Source organism: Microcebus murinus, chromosome 8, assembly GCF_040939455.1.
Source record: "Microcebus murinus isolate Inina chromosome 8, M.murinus_Inina_mat1.0, whole genome shotgun sequence".
Taxonomy (NCBI): Eukaryota; Metazoa; Chordata; class Mammalia; order Primates; family Cheirogaleidae; genus Microcebus; species Microcebus murinus.
In genome coordinates this window covers 69,415,879-69,423,182 of record NC_134111.1, presented here as the reverse complement: position 1 = coordinate 69,423,182, position 7,304 = coordinate 69,415,879, and the positions used below count along the sequence as shown (strand labels likewise).

The window sequence follows — 7,304 nt, the reverse complement described above, 5'->3', positions numbered from 1 at the left end:
AAATTCTATAAAAAAAACTTAAGAAAAACTCCTCTGGACAATGCCCTCGGCAAAGAATTTATGACTAAGACGTCAAAAGCAAATTCAGTAAAATCACAAATAAACAAATGACTTAATTAAACTAAAAAGCTTATGCACAGTAAAAGAAATAGTCAATAGAATAGACAACCTATAGAATGGGAGAAAATATTCCCAAACTATGAATTCAAAAAAGAACTAATATCCAGAATCTATAAAGAACTCAAAAAAACTCAGCAAGAAAAAAAACCAAATAATCCCATTAAAAAGTGGGCAAATGACACATGAACAGAGAGGTCTTCAAAATAAGATATACAAATGATGAACAAAGCTATGAAAAAAATGCTGAGTGCTTTTATTATGAAATGGTGACTATTTTTTGTTTTTTCTGGATATATTGAGTTGATCATATGATTTTTATCTTTTGTTCTGTTAAAGTGGTGTATCACATTGATTGATTTGCATATGTCGAACCATTCTTACATCCCAGGGGTAAATATTTTTGGCCGGGGTATATTAGACTTTTAATGTGCTATTTAATTCATTTGATAGTATTTTGTTGAAGATTTTTGCATCTATGTTCATCAGAGACATTGGCATATAATTCTATTCTTGCAGTGTTTTTGTCTTGCTTTGGTATCAGAGTAATGTGCGCCTCATAAAATGAATTAGAAAGTTTTCCCTTCTCAAAATCTTGGAAAAATTTTCAGAATGATTGGTGTTAATCATTCTTTAAATATTCAGTAGAATTCACCAGAAAAGCCATGTGAACCTGGGCTTTTCTCTGCGGGGAGGTTTTTGATTACCGATTTAATATACTTACTAGTTATAGGTATGTTCATATTTTCTATTTCTTCACGATTCAGTTTTGGTAGGATGTATGTTATTAGGAATTTATTGATTTCTTCTAGGTCATCCAATCCTTTTGCATGTAATTCATAGTTGTCTGTTCATAGTTGTCTGTTATGACTCATTTTATTTTATTTAGTTTTTTTTTTATCAAACTGTAAATTCTTTTATTAACAGGCATCATAAACATTTAATACTAATCTTATTTAAAAACCATGAGTGCCACACTAAGAATACACAGCTTGTGAATAACTTAAAAAGTATTTCCCATTTTAAAAGGCAAACACAGCATACAAAAACCTACACTAAACAAAGAAGCTATAATATGGAAACATGATTGATGTATCTAAAATGATATATATACAGTACAAAATTAGTGTTAATTATGTGATCAGTACATTTTTCTATATGATTTCCTTCATGCTTCATTTTCCCTAGAAACTGAATTCTGAACTTCCTCTTCTAAAATTGGTACAATCAGGTTATCCTTGGACATCAAATTATGTTTCATCACAAATTTAGTACACAGATGACACAAAAATATTTCATTTTCATATTCATCAAATATCTGCCAGTGATGAAAATAATCACGTGAACATATTCTGTAAATCCTATGGCATACTAATTGTAGTTTTTCTACAGATGATTCTTATTGCTATTCAGAAGACATACAGTACTATCAAGGGTATGTCTAGTATAGTCTATAGCAGGACACTCTTTTTTGGAATTTTATGAGATGCACAAAGAAAAAATCCATTGTTCAGTTTGTGTCATTTGAGCATAAGCATCTGGATGGCATTCACTCTGAAGTTTGACAGCAAGTCCACTTGGCTGAAGGCAGAATTGCCTTAAAGGTTCAGACTTCCATATACCTTCATCTTGGCCTTCAGGTGGTTCAAGAATTTTGTCAGTATTGGGGCAATCTGTTATGTTTTGTTGACTATACTACTGAACAGCTAGTGTACTGTGCATTTCATCAAAGGATTTATCAGGCCAATTATAGAAATCCTATGCTTTGGTACCAGGCCTGTTCTGCCTCAGCACTGCAGTCCCCTCCACCATGATCATAGTGCCAGTGTTTGGGTGGCTCTGTTATGACTCATATTCTATCTTTGTGGCATCAGTTGGATTGTCTCCTTTTTGGTTTCTTGTTTTATTTATTTTAATCTTCTCTTTTTTCCAGTCTAAAGGTTTTTCAATTTTGATGATCTTTAAATAAAAATCAATTCTGAGTTTCATTGATTTTTTTTTTCTAATGTTTTGTATTCTCTACTTCATTTGTTTCTTCTCTAATCTTTATTATTTCCTTCCTTATACTAACTTTGAACTTTGTTTTTTTCTAGGTCTTTGAGGTGTACAGTTAGGTTGTTTCTTTGAGATCTTATTTTTTAGTGTCAGCATTTACCACTATAAACTTCCTCTTAATATAATGTTTCCTGAAACACAATGGTATGTTGTGTTTCCATTTTAATTTGTCTCAAGATATTTTTTAGTTTCCCTTTTATTTTTTTTGATTCATTGGTTGTCAAAGATATGTTGTTTAATTGCCACATATTTGTGAATTTCCTAGTTTTCCTTCCGCTATTAATTTCTAGTTTTATGCCATTATAGTTGGAAAAAATACTTGATATGATTTCAGTCGTCTTAAATTTGTTGAGACTTGGTTTGTTATGTAAAATATGACATATCTTGGAGAATGTGCACTTTCCTGTCAGCTTTGATATTCAGGCAGCACAGAAACCAGTCCCTTGGGCAGCCCTCTGAAAAGTCAGAACAGTGGACATGCAGTCCAGTCCTCCCCTTTATTCTCCAGGGAGAACCTGGGAGCTGGCACATTCTTTCCAATCATGTGGTTCTATGTCAGGGGGAGGAATTATAGCAAGAGAGTGTGAATTGTCAATTTAAACCATCTTTAATGCAGCTGGTTTTGAGCTTGTCCACAGTGAAGGAGCCTCTGAACTGATCTCTGGATCTCTCATAAAGGCAATGTGTCCACGTATTGTTATCAAATCAGTGTGTCTTCTGGAGGAAGGAGAGTCCAGGGATTCCTATGCCGATGTTTCTGACCTCATCCCTCTAGTAAGCATATGTTTTAATTGTACATTCCAATTTTTATTTAATAATTTGTTGATGGGAAATTATGTTGTAATTCCAAGATACGTTGTGTCTCAGCCCAGTGTTGTACTGTACTTGCCATAAAATGGGCTCTTTGATTAGTAATATAGAAGTGGGGCACCCAAACTGAAATCATGTTTTCTCAAGGCCTCCAATAGTGTTAGAGGTATCGATTCAGTTACCTCATATGCATATTGAAATCTAGAATGAATATCTACCTGGTAAAGACCTATAAATATATGCCTGAAATCAGGAGTAATGAGTCAGTGTAATCCATTTGCCAACTATGGGCGGCCTGGATCCTCTCAATAGGTAACTTGTACTTGTTTTTAGTCTCTGATGTTAATGTTAATTAAGAGAAAAATTGTTAATTACTTTTTGAGCATCTGAGCGTAGAGTGGGATGCATCTATTTTTTTTGTAAATTTATTGAATATCTCTGTATTTATTCATTTTGTGTCCTCAAGAGCACACAGTATATATCTACTTGTTGGTTTCGGTACCACTCTGACTTTGAAAGTTTATCGTTTTTGTTTTGTTGTTTTTAAAGGGCATCAGCCTGCCCCACTTTTATTTATTTCCTCTAGAACTTCATAAAGTTTTTCATAACAGTCTCTACACTGGGATTTCTCTTTACTTCTAGTCACCTAAGGCTTACTTTCTGGACCATATGGCTGATCCATTGGCTACTAAATAATTGGCATAAATCCATATTATGTTATTTTTATTATCTAGTTCCATAATTAATACAACCCTAAATTCTATCTGTTAAGTGAAGTTATCTTTTTCTTCTTTAATAAAAGTGAAAAGCATCTACTAGTTGCAATGCAGACTTCCAGATTGAGTGTTGATTCTCTTTACCCTTTAGCTACTATCTGTGGACATCCTGCTTATGAGGCAGCTTCAGGTAATATTCTAGTCTAAATTCTATGACTGCTGGATAATAGTCATGGGATTTTGCTAAGGGCTCTAGTCAGCTTGAGTTTGCTAGTTGCTTTTATTTTTAATATCATTTGAGCATCCAGTTAGTGTGGGGTTTGATGGCTCAATGTTCATTTGAAGCTTCAAGAGAGCCTGATGCTGTTTAAAGCATCATTCAAATTAAACTCTTTTCTTTGTTACTATGTGAATAAGAAAATGTATGGATGTGGTATGCGATTTCTTCAGAAACCAGTCTTTGTAACTCTTGTTCTAAATTTGAAGCTAGAGAGACAAAAACTCATGATTGGTTGAGGAATGTTGCTGATAGTTCTTACCAGTGTAATTACTAGGAATCTTAACATTTTATGCTGGGCCTTATTTTAGTTGGATTGATTGTTTTACTGTGCTGTTGAATTCAGTTTAACAGTATTTTGTTGAAAATTTTTGCATCTATGTTCATCATGGATATTGGCATATAATTTTCTTGTAGTGTTTTTGTCTGACTTTGGTATCAGAGTAATACTTGCCTCATAAAGTGAGTTAGAAAATGTTCTCTCCTCCTTAATTCCTGGGAATAATTTGAGAACCATTGGCATTTGTTCTTATTTAAATGTTTGGTAGAATTCACCAGTAAAGCCATAGGGACCTGGGCTGGTGGTCATACAATTAATTAACATTTAGAATTCATGCTTAACTTGATTTTTAGATTTAGTTATCAATATTATATTATTGATGCAATGAATACTAGTAGTTTTTGATTGAATCAAATCAATATTTCTTTTCACCAGGTTGTGGCAATAAGGAATATTGGATTAAATATTCCTTAATTAAATATTCTTGTATTGAGCACAGAAATGTATTAAAGTCTAAATGCAAATTTGAATTTACTTTCTTTCACAATAGGAATCTAAAGGGAAGCATTAGTCAAATTGATCACAGAATATCGACCTTCCTTAGTTTATTGTACAACTTGAAATTTTAACACTACATCAGGCATGGGTGATGATATTGAACTCCTCTTTATTTTGTCCTCTAGAGTCTTGAGTTATCCTCCAGGATCCATCAGCTTTCCTCACATGCTATACTGGACTATTAAGCAAGGAATTTGTGGATACTAAGTCACCTGCATCTAACATTTCATTAATCAAAACTGAAATTTCTTGAATTTCTTTTTTTCCCCTACCCTCTTTTTAGGTATCCTATATTATTTTATATTAATGACTTGACTGGATTTAGATAGTTCTAAAAGATGCCATCAAATATACCCAATTACTAGAAAATGAAGAGCAGATTTGCATGACATCTTTGTTTCCACTTTTTTGGTAAGGCAAGATTTCCTCATTCATACATCATGTCCATTTTGGTAATACATTCTGGTAGGGTTAATACAACAAACTTATGTAAATTTTATTCATTAATTCCTGTTTTGAACCACATTTTTACTTTTGAATATTTTACTATATCCCAGTCACTTAATTATACTGCCCTTTACTTTTTAATTAGGTTTAGGTATATTCACATTTTGTGCACCAGTGTCTAGCAATTCCAATAAAGTTACTTTACTGCCCAGGGTAATTTATTTACATACCAATGCAAATGGCCTTAAGTACTATTCTGGAATGAATATTCATGTCTGTCTTCAAATTCATATGTTGAAACCCTAAACCCCAGTGTAACAATATTTGTAAGTGGGACTTTTGGGGTGGCAATTAGGTTTAGAAGTCATGAGGGTGGGGCTCCCATGATGGTATTAGTGTCTTATAAGAAGAGGAAGAGAAACCAAACTCTCTACCATTTGAAGATTTAGCAAGAAGGCAACCATCTGCAGGACAGGAGGAAAGCTTTTATCAAACCAAATTGGCCAGCACCTTTATCTTAACCTTCCAGTTTGCAGAGAAATTGTGAGAAATAAATTGAGAAATATTGTGAGAAATAAATGTCTTCTATTTGAACCCTTAGACTATAATAGTTTGTTATGGCAAGCTGAGCTGCCTAAGACTGTTTGCCTGCTGCAAAATTGTGCCCTTGGTCCTTGGCTATTTTGTCATTCAGAATAGTATTCTTTTAAAACTCCCACACTTTTAACACTGCTTTGGAAGATACTGCAGATTTATTAAATGCCATCATTAGATTTTTAAAATTCATCAAGGGTAGGATATATGGAGGAGTTGGTGAATCAGCCTAATCACATAATTTATTACAGTGATTCATTAAAATTTTCATAGCTATTCCATCTATCCTCTCCTTTTCTATATATTTTTAAATGAACCATATGATTACATTCCACCCAATTTAAATGTCTTGAGTTTTTTTTTCCCATTCATTTCATTCTTCTTTTTTTCTGAATAATCCTAATCATTTCCATCATTCAATTCTACTCATGGGATCTGAGGCAGGAGGTCACTGACAGCTTCCCTTACATAATCCTGCTCCTTTGTTAGTAGATTAACACAAAGAGCCCACGCATCTGGAAACTCTTCAATTACAACATCAATCATCACTTGAGTCAAAGCCATAAAATTAGAGAGTAATTCAGTATCATCATATAACCAGTCCAGATTTGCTTGTAATTTCAACATTTCAGAGGCTTCAGAAGACTTGTTTCATTTAGTATCTATTAAAATTCACTCCTGATAGGTATGTTTTATGTGCCTTGCCTTGATCCATCTCTACAGATTGTGAATTTAACTCTCCTACCACATCTTTGTAAAAGTAACAACTAAGGGGGAAGCCTGAATAAGACCAATACACTCATCCATTGGGCAGAACCTAATGCAAGGGAAATACCTCCTTGGATCTGAATGCATAAAAGCAATTTTAGCAGAGGCTTCTCAGGAAGGTCTTTATATCATTCCACGAATGACTAATTCTTTGAGTACCTCTCTCTTTCATTTGTCCTTTATTCCCTTCCCCTGCAACTTGTATTGTCTTTGTAGTGATTCTCACTCAGCTGAATCACATTCTGAGCAGAAGTATCTGCCCAATTCTCTTTTGGTGCACTGTCCCTTCCATTGAGGATCACCAGCCATAATTTGGTGAACATGGAAGCCCCTGTTCTTTCTGTTACTTTCATTTTTTCCAAAGTAAACAAAATTACAAAATTCTTGGCTGACGTCACTCTGTTTGAATTTTTCTTAATCTCCTTGGTTCAGAATGAAGTACCTCCAAGTTCCATTGGTACTGTTTTCCTCCTCTCAGTGGTTGAAGCATTTGCCTGAACTCAGATCAGAAGTGACCCAGTAGTTAGCCTATCATCAAGGGATCTTAATCTTTCTCATCATTTTTCTCTTCCTCAAAATCTTAACCATCATTTTAAAATTACAGAGGCGAAGGTCAGTTCAATACTCACTGGGCCAATTGCACCAATTACACCAGGTCAGAGAACTGAAAGGACTCCACCGG

At 34.0% G+C, this 7,304-nt stretch overlaps 1 pseudogene; it reads right to left on the bottom strand.

Annotated features, from left to right (window-relative positions):
- Window positions 1-1,285: 1,285 nt before the first annotated feature.
- Window positions 1,286-1,935, bottom strand: LOC105877956 (MOB-like protein phocein pseudogene; annotated as a pseudogene).
- Window positions 1,936-7,304: the final 5,369 nt, after the last annotated feature.